The following is a 21261-nucleotide window of genomic DNA, read 5'->3' as shown; positions in this document are numbered from 1 at the left end:
CCCTTTAATCGGAGATTGTGTCCTCTGCTTCTAGTTTTTCCTACAAGTGGAAACATTCTCTCCACGATCACTCTATCCAGGCCATGCAGTACCCTGTAAGTTTCAATAAGATCCCCTCCCTCACCCTTCTAAACTCCAAAAGTACAGACCCAGAGTCCTCAACCATTCCTCATACGACATATTACACGCGAGAACACCACCCACCAGGTACGCATGCGTAGGAGGTAGACAATGTTGGCTGAGTCGCACAAGTATGCATACTCGTGCGACTCGGCCAACGTTGTCTACCTCATACGCTGCAGGAAAGAATGTCCCGAGGCCTGGTACATTGGCGAGACTATGCAGACGCTGCAATAACAGATGAACGGACATCACGCGACAATCGCCAGGCAGGAATGTTCCCTTCCAGTCGGGGAACATTTCAGCAGTCAAGGGCATTCAGCCTCTGATCTTCGGGTAAGTGTTCTCCAAGGCGGCCTTCAGGACACACGACAATGCAGAATCCCTGACCAGAAACTGATAGCCAGGTTCCGTATGCTTGAGTACAGCCTCAACCAGGACCTTGGATTCATGTTGCATTACATTCACCCCCACCATCTGGTCTGGGCTTGTGAAATCCTACCAACTGTCCTGGCTTGACACAATTCTCACCTCTTTAACCTGTGATTGTACCTATCTCCAGTCGCACCTTCTGGACCTGCAAAGACTTAATTACCTGCAAAGACTCGCATTCAAAGTATCATCTTGCATCATCAAATTTGTCTATATATATATGTGTTTGTGGAACCTAACTCTTCATTCACCAGAGGAAGGAGCTGCGCACCGAAAGCTAGAGATTCGAAACAAGCCTGTTGGGACTTTTAAACTGGTGTTGTAAGACTTCTTACTGTGCCCACCCCAGTCCAACGCCAGCATCTCCACATCATGTTTACAAAGAATGCCGAGGGAGGCAAAAGAGAACTGGGGAAAAAATGTCCTAAATGGCCTATTTCTGCTTCTGTTTCAAAGCTCATGGAACAGGATTTGCTGCCTCGTGACACGATCAGGCAGAGCATTGCCGTAAAAATAGAGGTTTGCGCCTGACGCCGATTCTGACACCATATTCCGACCCCTCACTGACAGCTGTTATATTACACTTTGTGGTAACATGTCGTTACTCTTTGCCTCGTGATCCAGAATGGTCTGATAAGTTGATGATAAAGAAACCACCAATCTTTAACTTGAAGCAAAACTGCTTTATTGAATAACAATTAAATTAAATGGTGTTTGTACACTCTGCAGAGCTATAACTATTAATAAAGTAAGATTGAGTCTGTTAAACATTAATCTATAATTATTAACTAATGATGTCCTCATGCTACTTCTCTCTAATCTAAACTAGTCATTGAGTTGTGATCAATCTCTCTAACACTATCCAAGATTCCCCGAGATCTAATATTTATACTGGGAACTGGTGGTGCCCTTTGAATTACACTGATATGTAATAATTAACCCTTAACTGATATACCTATATACATATCATTACATCCCCCTTTTTCAACATTTCTTTTCTGTGTACAACAAAGGAAAAAATGTAAAATATTATTACAATACATGATATGTATATGTCATAGAAATTATAATAAAGACAAATGCTTCTAACTTTGATTCAGGAAATTTATTTGACACAAATATTTGCGGAGAGGGCCATTCCACAGTACTTGAATTATGCAGTTGAAAACCATTATCTTTATAGTGCAAAATAAACAACTCTGAAGAAATAAAACCTTGGGAACATACACAAGAGGAAATATGAAAGTTTTGCCCTTGCTTTAAAAACAATTCTCGTATGCATTTGTTATCTATCGGGAGGACAATGTTACCATAGGCCGAGAACAAAATATTAAGCAGTATGTCTTTTCGTTACCTGACCTTATTTTGTTCAGAAATTAATGTATGCTCTAAATTGACTACTAATCCTCACATTAATTTCCCTTCCACAGTTTATAACTTTGTAATGTCGTGAAAAATCAATAATGATCACAAAGTTCACTGTAAGTGATTTACAAATTTAGTTTGTTTGGTTTTCTTAATCTCCTGGTAGATCTTCTTAAAACACGAGGAGGTGGTGTAGAAGTTTTTACAGTTCTCTGTGAGTCATCACAAACTTGAGTGTTGGTTAAAGTATCATGGAAAATACTTGCGTGAAGCTGTAAATCGGGTGTGTTGCTTGAGTTTTAGTAGTGCTCGGTGATTACGTTAAACTATTGTATCTTCAGCTGACTTAACTATGTAAGAACATGGTGCTGCTTGTCTGATGACTCTTGCACGAGCTGACCAACCTCCATCAGCTACCTTGATCCTGACGGTATCATCTGGAAGCAGTGAGTCCAGAGTGGTTGCATGCTGCTCATAATATTCTCTGTTGTTCTCGCTGATGTTTCATCTTTTGCATCATGGGCAGAGGATCTGGATTGGGTAGAGACATAAATGGTAGCGTTGTTCTCAAATTGCTGTTCATTAACATCTGTGCAGGTGATAGTCCAGTCAAAAGAGGAGTTGTTCTATACGATAGTAACGCGAGATTGAAATCTGATGAAGCTAAAGCTTTGTTAAGATGTTGCTTGATGATCTGAACTCCTTCCTCCACTTTACCATTTGACTGTGGGTAATGCGGACTCGACGTGATGTGAGCAAAGTTGTACTCTCGAGAGAATTCAGCCCATTCATTACTGTCGAAGCACGACCCATTGTCAGACATGACAGTGATTGGAATACCATGTCTGGCAAAAGTTTCCTTACTTGCTTTGATGACAGACCTGGATGTGAGATCTGATAACTTCATGACTTCTGGATAATTCGAATAGTAGTCGATTATAAGGACATAATCACGACCATTGCAGTGAAATAAATCAATGCCAACTTTTGCCCATGGAGATGTTTCCAAAGCATGTAATTTCTCCTTGCAATGCGCAGGTTGAAATTTCTGACATGTTTCGCATCCAAGTACCATATCAGTGATGTCTCGATTGATATCTGGCCAGTAAACAGCTTGTCTCGCCCTTCTCTTGCATTTTTCAATGCCTAGGTGACCGTCATGAATTTGGTTGAGAATCATGGGTCGGAGAGACACTGGTATAATTATCTGATCAAGCCGAAGCAACAGTCCATCCACAGCTGTTAAATCTTCTTGAATATTCCTGAACTTGGAACAAAGCCTTTTCGGCCACCCATTGTTGAGATGGTGTTTGACTCGTTGAAGTATTGCGTCCTTCTTTGTTTCTTCATGGATGAGGTTGATTTTCACATCCGAAGCAGGAAGATTTTCAGCACACAGCTGTACTTGAGATTCTACATGCTGAATGAATTCAAAGGTTCACTTTCTGAAGTGATCGAATGTGATAAAGCATCTGCAATTATCAAGTCTTTTCCCGGAGTATAGATGAGGTTGAAGTCATATCTTCTAAGTTTCATCAAGATCCTCTGGAGTCGCGGAGTCATATCATTTAGATCTTTTTGTATATGTACAAGTGGTCTATGGTCAGTTTCAACAGTAAAGGTAGGAAGTCCATAAACATAATTATGAAACTTCAAAACACCTGTAAGTAAACAAAGACATTCTTTCTCAATCTGTGCATATCCTTCTTCTGTTGAGTGTCATCGCTCTGGATGCATAGGCAACAGGTAACCATGACGAGTTGTCGTCCTTTTGCAACAGAACTATTCCATCCTGACTCGCAGTCAAAATTTTTGTCTCTCTATTCGGATCGAAGAACAAAAGAGGTGCCGTCGTCAATTGAGATTTTAAGTCAAGCCATTCCTTTTGATGATTGTTTGTCCAATCAAACGTGGTAGACTTCTTTATTAGATTTCTGAGAGCAGTAGTTCTGGACGAAAGGTTGGGAATGAATTTACCCAAAAAATTCACGACACCCAAGAAACGTAGAACTGCCTTCTTATTCTCTGGAACTTTCATTTGTTGAATGGTAGCAATCTTGTCATTGTCAGGTCGCACACCATGTTCAGAAATCTGGTCTCCAAGGACCTTCAGAGTCGAAATACCAAAACTACATTTGGTTCTATTCAATTTCAAACCACACTTGTGCACTCTTTGAAATACCTTTTGTAATCTTGAGGTGTTCTTCTTGTGTAGATGACCAAATGATTATGTTGTCTACATAGACACGAACACCTTCGATAACCTCAGTCATCTGTTCCATAGCACGATGGAAGATCTAATGCCGCGATAATCTCAAATGGAATCCTGTTAAAACAGAACCTACCAAAAGGCATGTTGAAAGTACATAACTTTCTACTAGATTCACCAAGTTGCATCTGCCAGAATCCTTTTGATGCATCCAATTTGGAAAAGTTCCGTGCGTTAGCCACTTTAGAGTGATTTCTTCTCTCTTGGGAATGTGATAGTGCTCCCTCTTAATATTCGTTTAGATCTTTGGGGTCTATGCACATCCTGAAATCACCAGAAGGTTTCTTCATACAAACCATAGAGCTGACCCAGTCAGTCAGTTCAGTGATTCTTGAAATAATGTCTTGATATTGTAACGTTGCGAGTTCAAGTTTCAATCTTTCTCTAAGTGAAGCAGGAACTCTCCTCAGAGGGTGCACCACAGGTTTGGCATCCATCTGTAACAGAATTGTGCACTTGTAGGGAAGAATACCTATGCCTTCGAAGACATCTGGAAATTGATCCAGAATCCCTTGAATGTCGTCTTGAATCATTGGTTGAGATGAAGTCGCACTATAAATCCTCTGAATTAGGTGTAAATCCTTACAGACTTGGGCACCCAAGAGTGAAGACTTGTTTGAATCAGCTGTCTCAAATCTTAGAGAAATCACTAAATCATTATTGGAAACTAACAAGTAGCAAAATCCAATTGATGGGATTACATTGCCATTGTAGTCGCATAGTTGACAAGCTGATCGATTTAATTTAGTGGTTTGCTTTAGCTTTGTGAAGAAGTCAAACTTGGTAAGCAAATTGGCAGAAGCGCCTGTATCCGGTTTAAAGTTGATTGGATAATCATTGACTTGCAACACAGTGTTCCATTCTGTATCAAAATTGATGGAGTGGACTGTCTTGAGAGGTGAAACTTCTGTGGTTCTATCATACATGATGCCGACAAAGAAAGTGTCTTCCAAAGAATAAACATCTGTATCCTTGAAAAAAACGTTGTTCAAAACCTTCTTCCTTAGATTCTACACTTCTCACATTAATCTGTCTTGAATTTGAATTCGCTGATTTAAATGCGTGTGTGGATCTGCACTGAGCAGCAAAGTCGTTTTGCTTGCCTCATTGTGAGCATTGTTTTCCTCGAGCAGGGCATTTTTTTTGAAAATTGGAGGTTCCACACCATCTACATGTCATGATGTACACGTCATTACACACCATACTTCATGCATGCGCAGATCGGTCTTCGTCCGTCTCGCATCTTTTAACGAAGCACGCATGTGTAAGGAAAGAATGCGGGCACGCAAGACGGCTGCCGAAACGCGCATTTTCTTCATCTGCGACACTGCCATAACACATTCTACCTCGAGGTTTGTTTTCGTGACCTTTTCATGGAGAAAAAAATTCATGGTATTGACTTTTCGATAACTGATGTAAACGACACATTTCAATCGTATTTTCAAGCGTGAGATTGTTTTGCCTCAGCAATCGTTCTGAGCTTTTCATCATTTATACCGGAGACTATTTGGTCTCTGATTATGGAATCATTCAATACTGAGAAGTTACAAGATTGAGCTAGCAGTCTAAGATCAGTAACAAAGCAATCGATTGATTCACGCTTGTTTTGCATTCTCTTGTTGAAAATAATACGCTAAAAGATTTAATTCATTTGAATTTTGCAATGATGATCAAACTTTGCAACTATTACTTCAAACTTAGTTTTATCTTGTGCCGCCGTATATTAGAAAGAGTTATAGATTTCAAAGGCATGTGGACCAGCCATAATGAATAGAAGTGCAATTTTACGTGCATCGGTAGCATTATTCAAATAGGAAGCCTGAAATAAATTTGAAACTGTTGCTTGAACACCCGCCAGTTTACATCAAATTTACCGATGATCCTTAGTGGAGCTTGAGCTTTGTCCATCGATCCTGGATTCGTTGAAGTTCTGCAGTCACAGGTTGGTGCTTCGCAAGTCGAATAACTTCTCAGTTTTCTATATTAGATTCTTACTAAACTATACTAGTTAGCTTCAGTAGACATCCCTGGTACCATGTTATATTACACTTTGTGGTAATATGTCGTTACACTTTGCCTTGTGATCCAGAATGGTCTGATAAGTTGATGATAAAGAAACCACCAATCTTTAACTTGAAGCAAAACTGATTTATTGAATAACGATTAAATTAAATAGAGTTTGTACACTCTACAGAGCTATGACGATTAATAAAGTAAGATTGAGTCTGTTAAACATTAATCGATAATTATTAACTACTGATGTCCTCATGCTACTTCTCTCGAATCTAAACTAGTCCTTGAGCTGTGATCAATCGCTCTCCTCTGCTAACATTACCCAAGATTCCCTGAAGTCTAATATTTATACTGGGAACTTTGGTGCCCTTGAGTGTTTGAATTACACTGATATGTAATAATTAACCCTTCACTGGTATATCTATATGCATATCATTACAACTGCGATAGGGCAATTTGGGCCCTGTACCGGCAGGTTTAGGGGCTGGTTTAGCACCGAGCTAAATCGCTGGCTTTGAAAGCAGACCACGGCAGGCCAGCAGCACGGTTCAATTCCCGTACCAGCCTCCCCGAACAGGTGGCGGAATGTGGCGACTAGGGGCTTTTCACAGTAACTTCATTTGAAGTGTACTTGTGACAATAAGCGATTTTCATTTCATTTCATTTTTCAAGTCCATGCAAAACCATCATTTACATGGATTTTAATTTCATTAGCAGGTTTGACACAGTACGCTCGACCTTTTTGGGATTCAACGCCCCTCTCAGGCGAAGGTTACGCCGACGTGAATTGGTATAAGTACTTACAAATGGGACCTGGGCACCATGGCTGTGGACTGGGACAATAAAGGAACTGTGAAAAACCCTTGAAAATTGTCAGTCTAGCTGGAGGATGGCTGCCCGGGGCTGGGGACAGTAGCTGGGTGCTCGGGGTGTCTCCCTCGGGTTTGGGGTGGACTAACTCAGACTGCCAGTGTTGCAGCTTGTCTTTTAAATGCACCCCTTTGGTGCTCTTTACAGGCCCCTGGCTGTTCACTCTGCTGAGTGCTGCCTGTGTCCTTTGAATGCTCAGACAGCCTGTAGTCATCTGAGAGCCTGCGCCGGCCCTCTGGACCCCTTCATACCCCTGCTGTTTCATAAAAGGAATGGGCATGGCCAAGCTCAATCAGGGTTCACCAGATGTTGGCACCTGAGAAGCACTGCCCCACTGCAGAGGAACCAGGTGATCAGCAGAGCTCTCCCCAACCAGAGGACATCTGCAATGTGGCCTTTGGAGCCCTCCCTGATTAGCTGGTCAGGCAGCCTGTGCGGCTCAGGGCAGAGGCCTCTCGAGTGATCTCTCTACCTCTGGAAATACTCAGCTGGTCAGGCAGCCTGTGCGGCGAACAACGTTTAACATTTCAGGTTGAGCTGACCTTTCTTCAGAACATGGGGCTTATTTATAGATGTTGATTTTTCTTTGTACAAAATTGATTCTTCCTCCATTTTCCTATGCTAATTCTTACACCAAGCTTGCAGTACCGTTACCTTCAATCTGCGTACAAAGATAAGCCGAGAGACAAAATGCCTGCTCAATGTCGACAAAGGGCTTTGCATATTATTATTTCTGCAGCACAATAAGTTTACAACTTTGGTCATCCGAGAACAATACTGCATTTAGAAATGGAAAGATCAAATAACTTGTTGTATTATCGTTCAATCCTACTTATCTCTCAATCACACCAATACAAGTATAATTCAAGTATTTTCTTGCAGAAACATTGCCAAACATAGCATTCCTAATAACGGTCAATTATTACTCACATGTTTAAGTATTACTGAGAATATTACATCATAATAAAATTTACACTTAATCCAGGTGCCAAATGAGAGGGATGAAAAACAACTTACTTTCCTACATTAAGAAAGATGAAATTACTCTGTTCGGTTGCAGGTCTCTCTTTCCAAAGCACTTCACTGGCTATGGAACTTTTCAGCCTGTACTGGACCTTAAACAAATAGAAACAATAGTGTATTATTGGACTTTGCCAAGACATCCACTCACCACCAAGCACAATAGAATATACTTGAATTCAGGATCTTCTTAATGGTTGCATTGTTCAACCGAGGAATTTGTAACACTGAGCACTTTTCTGAATTGGAGGTTTTGTTCAAATTCCATTGAAAATAAGTCAGATGTATGCATTTGTCCAATGTCACAGGGGTACAGCATAGAACCAGACACTAGCTGCATAATGCTTTTTAAAATTCAAAGTAAAACAAATTAAAATTGAAAGCAAGGAAAAATGAGAATTATTGCCTTCATTTGTATCAAAACTAATAATTACTATTCAAACCCAAGAAAATTTACCACTTTTGATTTGAAACTGCAGGATTTGGCATCCATCTGTCTCAGATGACGGACTGCGCCCAGGGCGTGTGTCACTTTTGGATTGAACATTGTCTGTTGTGGCTGTGGGGGCCAATCCGTGAATTGCAGTCCCTTCCGCTGCAGATACAGATGAATAGCATTGGAGCGAAGTCAACTGATGTTTTTCCTTCCAGCGGGCTTTCCTTTCTGCCATCTGGTCATTTATTTTGTCTTCTGCTTTTTCCACACTCTTGCCAACAGCTGTTGACCAGATGCACAGAAAGCGATTGCTCAGCTCCAGCCACCCACTCCAATCCCAGGCAATTTAGGGTCTCACTTACAAATGTGCCTGTATCACAGACGTGGGCGACCTGCTAGTCTTGTGGCGATAGCAAAGGTTGCCACAGAGCATGTCTTTGGGGATGCAGGCGTCATCCAATTGGCGCACGTGACTGAGTCACCGGAGTCGCCTCTTGAGTTAAGAAAGCAAACGTGCTGGGGATCCTTGCATGCTGGTGTGTTTCCATATCGGTCACTCTGTCTTGGCAGAAGATGCCCAATATCCATCTCACGCACAACAGGTGGAAGCTGTCCAACTACTTCTCTTGGCTTGCACAAGGTGGCTTTGCTATTGTCAAGGCAGGTGCTGAGACTGATCGTGGTACACACAGAGATTTGTACTTTGGTTAGTTTGTTGTTGGTCCACACACAACTTCTCAACTTTGCCAGGACAGCTGCTGCCTTGGCAATCCTGGTGCTGAATTCAGCATCAAGGAGCACGTTTTCACTTTTCACACATCTTCTCTACTGAGTAGTACTACACTAGGTATGCTTCACCCGATGCCTGTGTCTATGTATTTACACTGTGTATTTATGTATGTCCAATGGTTTTTTTCACGTATGGAATGATCTGTCTGAATTGTACGCAGAACATCACTGTACCTCGGTATGTTGCTAACTTTTGGTTAGTTCAATTGGCTCTGTTTTATAACCTTTGCTCTCGAGTCGCCAGGTATCTTTATGATACCGCCACGAGGTTCAAGTTCAAGAAATGATCAATAACTCAACACACCAGTTAGTAAGATACAAATCAAAGCACATTTATTATACACAGTAAATCGCTACTCATGCATAAATTCTACTTCTAAGCTACTTCTACAACTAACAGGCCTATACATAGCTTCGGACTGGCCCACCAGGTCAGGGGAACAAATGGCCTTTCGTTCGGATTCTGAAACTGCGGGATTCAAAGCCGGTATGGACTGGTAGGTAGGAGCGCCGGTCTCGCGGCGAGCGGCGACTTTAGACTTACTTCAGTGATTGGATTGGATTGGATTTGTTTATTGTCACGTGTACCGAGGTACAGTGAAAAGTATTTTTCTGCGAACAGCTCAACAGATCATTAAGTACATGAGAAGAAAAGGGAATAAAAGAAAATACATAATAGGGCAACACAACATATACAATGTAACTACAAAAGCACTGGCATCGGATGAAGCATACAGGGTGTAGTGTTAATGAGGTCAGTCCATAAGAGCATCATTTAGGAGTCTGGTAACAGCGGGGAAGAAGCTGTTTTTGAGTCTGTTCGTGTTCTCAGACTTCTGTATCTCCTGCCCGATGGAAGAAGTTGGAAGAGTGAGTAAGCCGGGTGGGAGGGATCTTTGATTATACTGCCCGCTTTCCCCAGGCAGCGGGAGGTGTAGATGGAGTCAATGGATGGGAGGCAGGTTCGTGAGATGGACTGGGCGGTGTTCACGACTCTCTGAAGTTTCTTGCGGTCCTGGGCCGAGCAGTTGCCATACCAGGCTGTGATGCAGCCTGATAGGATGCTTTCTATGGTGCATCTGTAAAAGTTGGTAAGAGTTAATGTGGACAGGCCGAATTTCCTTAGTTTCCTGAGGAAGTATAGGCGCTGTTGTGCTTTCTTGGTGGTAGCGTCGACGTGGGTGGACCAGGACAGATTTTTGGAGATGTGCACCCCTAGGAATTTGAAACTGCTAACCATCTCCACCTCGTGCGGCAGCTTGGACAATTCACTCTCAAGGGTTGGTTCGCGTTGCTGAGTGACCCTGTCAAGAAGGACGATTTGAACTTGGGGGCTTAACTTTATAGACCCCAGGGGCTTCCCACCTTTTGGGGCGGACACTGTACCTAGTTCCAATCGCTTGGTTCGATTTCTCCAATACTGGAGCGGTTCCCCGATCGATGGGCGGTCTTGAGGTGTCCGTTAACCTCTTTTGTGTTGGCTCCTGCTGGCACCGAGGAGTCTGGCTTGGCTTTGTTTATCCCAAATGTTTTGATTGTTCCCGGGGATCGTGCATTAGTCTGTAGATGGCTGCTACATTATTATGCAGATGGCTGCTTGTATCGATGCTGTCTGGGCTTTTGCAGAGTTTAATACACAGTAAATTGCACCTGCTAGTTTCTGCCTCTGTTGGCTGAATTTCCCTGCAGCCTTTGCTGTTCTCCATTTTATGTTGGGAGTTGGCCAACCCGGGTGGCTACAGGTACACGTGACAAAAACAAATCCAAATCCAATTGTTCATCCAAGGTATGTCAAGCTGTTGACAACCTCCAGAGTGAGGCTGTCGATGTTGATGGAAGGTGGAATTTCTACAGCCTAGCCCAGACCTTTGATCTTCCCGATGGTGATTTTCAGTCCAACTCCTTGGAATCCCAGGAGCGACCTACAGGCTGCTGCAAGTGAACTACAGCATGGGATGCCAGCATAGCATAATTGACAACAGCTGTTCACGGATGAGGTCATTTCACACTTTGGTATTGGCGTGAGGTCTTGCCAAGTTGAATCGCTTGCCGTCAGCTCGGGCACGCAGATAGGCGCTGTCACTTGAGTCGCTGAAAGCATGCAATAGCAGCATGGAGGAAAATATACCAAAGAGAGTTAACGCCAGAACACAGCTGGTCTTAAAAGTTGACTTGCTGACAACCTTCCGATGTTGCTCCATTGTAACTGATGCAACTCACATGGAAAGAAGAAATGACGCCTGGGAGTTCAGACAGGCAGCCTATTTTCCATTGCAACTTAAAGAGCACATCTCTGCTAACGGGATGTAAGACCTGGATGAGGCCAATGATGTCAATATAGAATCATAGAATTTACAGTGCAGAAGGAGGCCATTCGGCCCATCGAGTTTGCACCGGCTCTTGGAAAGAGCACCCTACCCAAGGTCTACACCTCCACCCTATTCCCATAACCCAGTAACCCCAACCAACACTAAGGGCAATTTTGGACACTAAGGGCAATTTATCATGGCCAATCCACCTAACCTACACATCTTTGGACTGTGGGAGGAAACCGGAGCACCCGGAGGAAACCCACGCACACACGGGGAGGATGTGCAGACTCCGCACAGACAGTGACCCAAGCCGGAATCGAACCTGAGACCCTGGAGCTGTGAAGCATTTGTGCTATCCACAATGCTACCGTGCTGCCCAAAGATTTCTGAGTGGTTTCCTGTCCATGGCACTTCTCCTATAACTGCCAAAGTGAGAAAATGTCAACCATTGACCTGCCAGCTCTGAAGCCACACGGAGACTCAGGGTAAATATGTCACGCCAGCGTCTGCAATCCATCAGAGCAACATGAGCAAAGATCTTCCCTACATTATTGATCAAGGAAATACGTCGGTAATTGCTGCAGTCACGGCAATCCCCTTTGCTTTTGCAGAAGGTTTGCATCATGCCGTCTTGGAGGCACAAATCTTTCCTTCCAGCAGAGGCACAAATGTTGGTGGAGTTCCTGCAGCAGTGCCAGTTTTCCACATTTGATGATTTAGAATGTTATTGTTTCCTGGGGCTTCATCAGTCTGGAATGGCACTGAAAGCTTTTTCAGAGACAACTTTCTCAATTGCAATGAGTTTGAGATGTGCTCCACCTACCTTTCCAGCTGTTTTCTAGGTTCAGTAATGATTAGCGCTGACTTTTGTCTTCAAGACATGATTTTGTTTCTGGGCCTGTTGCTTTCATGATTCCTTCACACATCCGTTTGGAACCCTAGATTCAGCAGCAGATTGTACGCTGTTTCCAAGTTTCAGCCAGTATCGATTGGCCAAGCAGTCTGCCAAGTCTTGATTCAGGCAGTTTTTGTTTGCTGGAGTCTTGCTTCTATTTCATGAAGACTCTCCGCTTTGTTGCAATAAATGGCTCCATTTCAGTCCAATAAGCCTCCAAGCCATCAACATTCCTCTGAACCCCCCCACCACCCACCCTCGCCATTTGCATTCTTACAGTGAAAGAGGGGTGCAGAAAAGAAAGACGTGCAGGTCAAAGTTCACTGAGAAAATAAGAATTTTGTTTCATGCGAGTCCAGAATCAAAAGTCCAATGGTTGCATTCCTTCACAGAGATCAGCAGGTGGAAATTGAGGCTAGATAATCCACTTTTCCAGCAGAGATGACTTCCAGGAGGAGGTGGATGTGCAGAGGTGAATTAGCCTTATGGGTGATAGTACGGAAGTTCAGACATTCCAGTAGAAACAGCGTAAATGGGGACAGGCATTCAAACCTGGACAGAGCTCTGGTTCTGAGCTGCCATTTAATCGATGGAAGATGGCAGTCAGAGCTTTGCAGCTCCACAAGGCAATATTACAGGTTCCATCAGCTTTTGGGGGTGGGGTGGTCATCTGATTCCCACCTCTCCACTTTGGCTTTGGCAAAGGATATATTTTCCTGCGTTGGGATTCTTGAGATTATTCATGTTTCAACCATTTAGAATTTCCTAAGAGGTTTCAGGGTTCTTTGTCCTAGCAAAGGTTAGCCAGATGTGGCTTAAGAAATCTAAGTAGCTCTCACATAATTCCCTTGGAAGTTGGTCTTCTGCAGTTCACCAGGTCATTGCCATTTCTTCAGAGAAAATTAGGTGGCAGCTGCTCTGAATGCCAGGAAGTTTCTTTTATTTGAGCTTTGGCCAGCCATGGCTTTAGCCATTTTGAAGTTTTTATCCAGTTGTTAAAATGTTATAAATGAGCCCTGATGATATTGATATATACTGTAATTTGGAGGAAGTTTCGGCAGCACTTCGGGTTGGGAGCAGGGTCAAGGGAAATGCCGATTCGGGGGAACCATAGATTTGAGCCAGTGAAGTGGGATGGAAATTTTTGGAGATGGGAGGAGAAAGGAATTAGGACACTAAAAGATTTGTTTCTTGGGGGTCGGTTTGCAAGATAGAAGGAACTGGGAGCGAAGTATGGGCTTGAGCAGGGGGAAATATTTAGATACATGCAGGTTCGAGACTTTGTCAGAAAGGAGATACAGAGCTTCCTAGTAGTGCCGGCTTCCACATTGCTGGAGGAGGTGCTGACGACAGGGGCACTGGAGAAGGGAGTAGTATCGGCGGTTTACGGGGCTATTTTGGAAGATGAGAAGGGGCCGCTGGAAGGGATCAAGGCAAAGTGGGAGGAAGAGTTGAGAAAGGGTTTGGAGGAGTGGTACAGGTGTGAGGTGCTCTGGAGGGTGAACGCTTCTACCTCGTGTGTGAGGCTGGGGCTGATACAGCTGTGGTGGTGTATAAAGCACACCTTTCAAGGGAAAGGATGAGCCAGCTCTTTGAGGGGGTAGAAGATGTGTGTGAACGTTGTTTGGGGGAGAGGGGGGGGGGGGGGAGAGAGAGAAACGCGCAAACCACGTTCATATGTTTTGGTCCTGGTACTGTCCAAAGCTGGGGGATTACTGGAAGGAGGGTTTTAGGTCATCTCTAAAGTAGACCCGGGCCCTCGGGAGGCCATGTTCGGGATGTCGGACCAGCCGGGGTTGGAAACAGGTGCGGAGGCAGATGTTGTAGCCTTCGGCTCATTGATCATCCTAAGGCAGATCCTATTAGGGTGGAGATCAACATCTCCACCCTGTACCCTGGCATGGCGGGGGGACATGCTGGAATTCTTTTTAAAAAATATATATATTTATTAAAGTTTTTTAACAAAACAAAACAATTTTTTCCCCTTACAAACAATAAACCCCCCCTACCCCGTAACAAAATAACACAAAATCGTCCGGAGCAAGATATATACATGGTAAGATGATATATTTACAGAGCTTTATACACTGGCTCTCGCCCGTTCGTGCCAGTTTCCCCCACCCTCCATGTTATCCCCCGCTCGTCAGTCCCCTCAAACTATCTCTCGTTCCCCCCTCCCCTACCCCACCCCCCCCCCCCCCCCCCCCCCCCGCCCCCCAGGGTTGCTGCTGCTGCTGACCGACCTTCCTCTAACGCTCCGCGAGGTAGTCTAGGAACGGTTGCCACCGCCTGTAGAACCCCCGCGCAGACCCCCTTAAGGCAAACTTAATCCTCTCCAACTTTATGAACCCAGCCATGTCGTTTGTCCAGGCCTCCACGCTAGGGGGCTTCGCCTCTTTCCACATTAGCAAGATCCTTCGCCGGGCTACCAGGGACGCAAAGGCCAGAATGCCGGCCTCTTTCACCTCCTGCACTCCCGGTTCGTCCACTACTCCAAATATTGCTAGCCCCTAGCTTGGCTTGACCCGGACTTTCACCACCTGAGATATTGCTCCCGCCACTCCTCTCCAGAACCCCTTCAGTGCCGGGCATGACCAAAACATATGGACATGGTTCGCCGGACTCCCTGAACACCTTCCACATCTGTCCTCTACCCCAAAGAACCTACTCAACCTCGCCCCCGTCAAGTGCGCTCTGTGAACCACCTTAAATTGTATCAGGCTGAGCCTGGCACATGAGGAGGAATTGACCCTACCCAGGGCATCAGCCCACAAACCTTCCTCGATCTCCTCCCCCAGCTCCTCCTCCCATTTACCCTTCAACTCTTCCACTAGCGCTTCCCCCTCTTCTTTCATCTCTTGGTGTATTGCCGAAACCTTGCCCTCCCCGACCCATACACCCGAGATCACCCTGTCTTGAATTTCCTGTGTCGGGAGCAGCGGGAATTCCCTGACCTGTCGCCTCACAAAAGCCCTCACCTGCATATATCGGAATGCATTTCCCAGGGGTAGCTCAAACTTCTCCAGTGCCCCTAGGCTCGCAAATGTTCCGTCGATGAACAGGTCCCCCATTCTTCTAATCCCCGCCCGATGCCAGCCCTGGAACCTCCCGTCCATCTTCCCCGGGACAAACTGGTGGTTACCCCTGATCGGGGACCACACCGAGGCTCCCACTGCACCCCTATGCAGTCTCCACTGGCCCCAGATCCTTAACGTTGCCGCCACCACCGGGCTCGTGCTTTACTTTGATGGCGAGAGCCGCAACGGTGCCGTCACCAGCGCCCCCAAGCTCGTTCCTTTGCAGGACGCCATCTCCATCCTCTTCCATGCCGCCCCTTCTCCCTTCATAACCCACTTACGGATCATCGCCACGTTTGCTACCCAGTAGTAGCTCCCTAGGTTTGGCAGCGCCAGCCCTCCTCGGTCCCTACTGCGCTCCAGGAACCCTCTCCTATCCCTCGGGGTTTTGTTCGCCCACACAAACCCCATAATACTCCTACCTACTCTCTTGAAAAAGCCTTTGGTGATCACGATGGGGAGGCACTGGAACACAAACAAAAACCTCGGAAGGACCACCATCCTACCCGCCAACGAGAGCAGCAACATGTCCCATCTTTTGAAGTCCACCTCCATTTGGTCCACCAACCTCGTCAGATTCAGTTTGTGTAGGGCCCCCCAACTCCTGGATTCCTAGATACCGAAAACTCCCCTCCGCCCTCCTCAGCGGTAGGTCCCCTATCCCTCTTTCTTGGTCCCCTGCCTGTAGTACAAAAAACTCGCTCTTCCCTACATTGAGCTTATAGCCCGAGAACTCCCCAAACTCCCTCAAAGTCTGCATGACCTCCACCATCCCCTCCATTGGGTCCGCCACGTACAGCAGCAGGTCGTCCGCGTATAGCGACACCCGATGCTCTTCCCCCCGGCGGACCACCCCCCTCCATTTATTAGACTCCCGACCTGCTGGAATTCTTAACGTTTGAAGAGGTCAAATTTGAACTGAGGGGAAGGATGGAGGGATTTTACTATTCGTGGGCGTTAGTCATTATCCACTTTCGAGAACGGATTACATCGAACATTGGCAGGGGGGTGGGGTAACTGTATGCATTAATGGTGACTGTTGGTGATTCCAAATTCCTTTTGTCATTTGTTTATGTCAGCATGCGGGCTAATGTTTGGGGGTTTGGTGGGAGGATGGGATCGTTGTTATTGATATGGGAATGACATTGCATTCGTTACTGATTATTGTTTATTGTTGGGTGTAAGTTTGGGAGAAAATGTGAAAAAGGAGAATAAAAATATTTTAAAATTGATATATACCGCACTCTGTCCTTGGGCTTCTTTTGTCCAACAAACCCTGATCGAGGATTTTGGGGAAACACCGAGTCCTTTCTGGAGCAATGGTCCAGCAAGTGATAATCCATAGATGACCTTTGTTCTTGTGGTGGTGTAATTTTCTTGGCAGAAGCCTGAATTTGCTGCACATCAGGAAATAGTCAATGTCACAGTCAGCACTGAGAGTGCGAGAGTGATGAGGGCACTGTTGAGGATGGTGATGTGATATTGCTGGTGCCAGTGGAGTGATCTTGGAAGTTTCTAGAAAACTCTATTCATTTTCATTCATCCTTTCAGTTCCCTGATGCCCTACATACATTAACTAAACTGTGTAGTCATTACCCACTGAAGCTCCCTCAAAGATACAGTCCCTTGATGCTGGGAGTTCTGCTGATGTCAGCATTAAATAGCTCACAGAATTGATCCTGACTTCTGGGGTGGAGGTGAGTGTCAGGGCATAGATGCACAAGGCCCAACTCGGCCCATTGTTGTTGGTTATGGGCGGCACGATAGCACAGTGGTTAGCACTATTGCTTCACAGAACCAGGGTCCCAGGTTTGATTCCTGATTCGGATCACTGTCTGTGCGGAGTCTGCACGTTCTCCCGGTGTCTGCGTGGGTTTCCTCCAGGTGCTCCGGTTTCCTCCCACAAGTCCCAAAAGATGTGCTTGTTATGTGAATTGGACTTTCTGAATTCTCCCACCGTGTACCCGAACAGGCGCCGGAGTGTGGCGACTAGGGGATTTTCACAGTAACTTCATTGCAGTGTTAATGTAAGCCTACTTGTGACACTAATATTATTATTGACAAGCAAAGAATCAGAAGTCTTTCTGAATCTCCTGCGATGGGTTGAGTCATCACAAGTAGAGTGACTTTTTACTGCAAAAATTCCATACTTGTGTGTTATCTTGGATTTTCCCCTGCCAGAAGAACATTAGGCTGGATTCTCCATCGGCGGGATCCTCCATTTCACTGGTAGTGCACTCATGCACGCGGATTTCCCTACGGCGTGGGGGTGCCCACAATGGGAAACCTAATTGGCAGGCTGTGAGGAAGGAGGATCCTGCTGCCAGCATGAGCGCGCCTCACCAGAAAACGGGTGTGGTGGGTCGGAGAATCCCACCCATAGTATTTCTCTTTAAAGGATCCACTTTGAGTGAGCCTAGTTTCTTGCAGCGCAGCAATGTCCACATTGAGCCTCGTACATTCTTTCTCAATCATGGGTGTCTTGCGTGTGTCATCAACCTGCAGAGGACCGTCGGTTTGGCCAGGATGCCTGGTCTTATGTTCCAGCTCACAATGTGAAAGACCAGTATCTTCTTTATTGCGTTTGTCTTTCCTCATGCATTGATTAGCAACCTGGCTGTTGAAGGATGACGCCCAAGCTCCAAGCACCCATTGTAGCAAGTAGGCCATGACGGGAGAGCACCCAACATACTCGGGGCTGCCCAGCTTCAGGTAGCCAATAGCTATTCAGTGAGATGCGTTTACTTCTCCAACTGTCAGAAGTAACTCCTGGCACATCATGCTCTATACCAATCAAGTGAGAGCTTATAACCAATGTTTCCTCCTGTGTTGTGCCAACAAATAACCACAAAGCTAGAGTGTCCTCCCCAGGATGCAGGCCTGGGAACATAACAAAGAGACCTTGAGTTGCCCAAGCATTAGGATCCTCCATCCCGACATTGTCAGTATTGCCCAAAGGATGAAACCTTTGGTTTGGTACCAGCTGTGTTGCAGGAATTGCTGGAAAGCTGCGCGATAGATGACAGATTACTTTGTATGGGACTCCAGTCTGGATTTTCTGTCAAGGTTTACTCCCTTAGTCTTCTTCTCTCCTGAGACACCCACACGGCAGTGGGGCTATAGCTGCTATGCACGAACCAGAATGTAGAATAACACTAATACGGTTTACATACAAGATAATACACAAGGTGCCCACTGATAGCTATCAAATACAATTTTTCTTCCACAAATTCAAGTTGATTCTGCCAAATAAGATGATTTTCAAGGTGACCTGCCATTACCTCCCCAATAACAGATTCCACCATTTTCCTTCCACTGATGTCAGGCCAAACTGGATTATTATTTCCTGTTTCCTCTCCCCCTCTTTTCATAAATGTTCGGGGTTGCATTTACTACCTTCCAATCAATGTGGGGCATTCTAGAATTCTGGGAGGTAATAACTATGCGTCCCCTATCTCTTTAGCCGCCTCTTTTAAAACTCTAGGATGTACAATAGCAAGTCCAGGGAATGTGTCAGCTTTTATTCCCAATAGCTTCGCCAGTACTTATTATTAAATAATATTAATACTTTAAGTACCTAATTTTCATTTAAAGCCTCAATCTAAACTATTTCCTGAAAGTGTTATGTGCCTTCTGCCATGAAGATGAGGACAACATTGTTGTTCATTGTCTCCTGTTATTTCCTGTTACCCATTGTAATTTCTTCTGTTTCTGTCTCTAAGCGACACTTTGGCTAATCTCTCATTTTTACATACAGAAGTTTCCTCAACCTGTTATGTCTCTTCCTACTTTACTCTCATATCCTATTGCTCCATCAACTTCTCAGCCACCCGTTGCTGATTCTAAAAAACACTCAATCCTCAGGTTTACTAATCTTCTTGACAATATTATACGCCTCTTTTATTTTATCACAATCTTTAATTTCTCATTATCCAGGTTTGGATTACTTTACCTGTCAGGCATTTATTATTTTGTTCATAATGAATTAATTCATTAAATGTTTGCCATTTCTTATGTGCTACCATATTTCCTAATCTACTTTTAGCCAGCTCGCCATGCACATTCACAGAGTTTGCTTTGTTTAGATTTAACACGCAGGTTTGGAATTAACCAAATCATTAGCACAGTGGTCAGCACTGTTGCTCCACAGCTTCAGGGTCCCAGGTTCAATTCCCACTTGGGTCACTGTCTGTGTGGAGTTTGCATGTTCTCCCTGTGTCTGCGTGGGTTTCCTCCGGGTGCTCCGGTTTCCTCCCACAGTCCAAAGTGCTAAATTGCCCTTAGTGTCCAAAAAGGTTGGGTGAGGTTACAGGGATAGGATAGAAGTGTGAGCTTAAGTAGGGTGTTCTTTACAAGGGCCGTTGCAGACTCGATGAGTTGAATGGCTTCCTTCTGCACTGTAAATTCTATGATTCTCTCAAACTCAATATAATATTCTATCATATTATGCTCACTTTTCCCCACAGACTCTTTAATGCAAGGTTATTAATTTTTTCTTAAATTGTAGAGTACCAAATTCTTTTTTTCCAATTAAAGGGCAATTTAGAATGGCCAATTCACCTACCCTGCACATCTTTTTTGGGTTGTGGGGGCGAGATCCACGCAGACACGGGGAGAATGTGCAAGCTCCACGTGGACAGTGACCTGGGACCGTGATCAAACCCGGGTTGCTCGGCACTGTGATGCAGCAGTGCTAACCACTGTGCCGCCATGCCTCCCGCAAGGTTTGTATTTAACCACCTTTTATTATTCGATAACTAGATTTTAAAAAGCGTATTCCTTCACCTGCTCCTAAAAAGAGTGATCTAGAAAACTATACTGAATGCATTCCATGAACTCGTCTCCCATACTATTACTGTAAATTTGGTTTACCCAGTATTTATGAAGATTAAAGTATCCCATGATTACCATGTTATGCCTCAACTCATGCAAATCCCTATTTTTATTCTGCCCTACACCGTAGGAGGACCGATAGATTACTCCAACCAGCGTTTTCACCAACTTCTCGTTTCTTAGCTCCATCCAAACTGATTCTACATCTAGAACTTCTGAGCTCAAATCCTTTCCCTCTACTGTCTTTATCCCATTCTTTATCAGGGAAACCCTTCTTGTTTTTTCACTTTTTCTAGCCCTTCCAGAAGTCAGGCAGCCTGGGAAATTTAATTAAAACATTCTACAACCAAGGGTCAGATTTTTAGGTCCCACTAGAGGTGGAAAGAGGGGCAGCAAGGAACTAAAAATAGCAATGCTGGGGAGACTCTGTTACAGATTAAACAAACCCCAATGACCCATTTACAACCATGCCTGATACTGGGGCCTCCGATCTCAATCACTTCTATGTAGTGCTCCCTTTGAGGCAGCCTTTTGATAGATTCTGCTTGTGGCTGAAATACAGGTAGCATCATCCTTGTCTGGAGGTGCCAGTGTGGGCATTCCAGCAGCTGCTGCACATTACGTCATTGCAAGAGCAGCTTCTGTAATTGGGCCCTACTGCACAAGATGGTCCCTCAGTCAGGGGCCGACAATGATGATGGCATCCCATAAGGAATAGCACCCTCACCCACGTTAAGTAATTTCCTCAGACCTTGGCTGGCGCTCCACATGGTGGGAGGGAACATTAGATGGGCACAACTTATTTCCACACCCAACAGTTCTGGACTATC

At 44.8% G+C, this 21261-nt stretch overlaps 1 protein-coding gene across 4 annotated transcripts in view; it reads right to left on the bottom strand.

The window, feature by feature from the left end:
• Positions 1 to 21261, bottom strand: part of gjc2 (gap junction protein gamma 2) — a 448407-nt gene that overhangs the window by 390835 nt on the left and 36311 nt on the right. For all 4 annotated transcript variants that reach the window (XR_011947676.1, XR_011947677.1, XM_072508121.1 and 1 more), the window contains exon 2: positions 8087 to 8184. The gene's annotated coding sequence lies outside the window, so the exon portion shown is untranslated. The remainder of the gene's footprint in view (positions 1 to 8086; positions 8185 to 21261) is intronic.

This window comes from Scyliorhinus torazame, chromosome 6 (assembly GCF_047496885.1).
Source record: "Scyliorhinus torazame isolate Kashiwa2021f chromosome 6, sScyTor2.1, whole genome shotgun sequence".
Lineage (NCBI taxonomy): Eukaryota > Metazoa > Chordata > Chondrichthyes > Carcharhiniformes > Scyliorhinidae > Scyliorhinus > Scyliorhinus torazame.
This window is presented reverse-complemented; position numbering and strand designations above follow the sequence as displayed.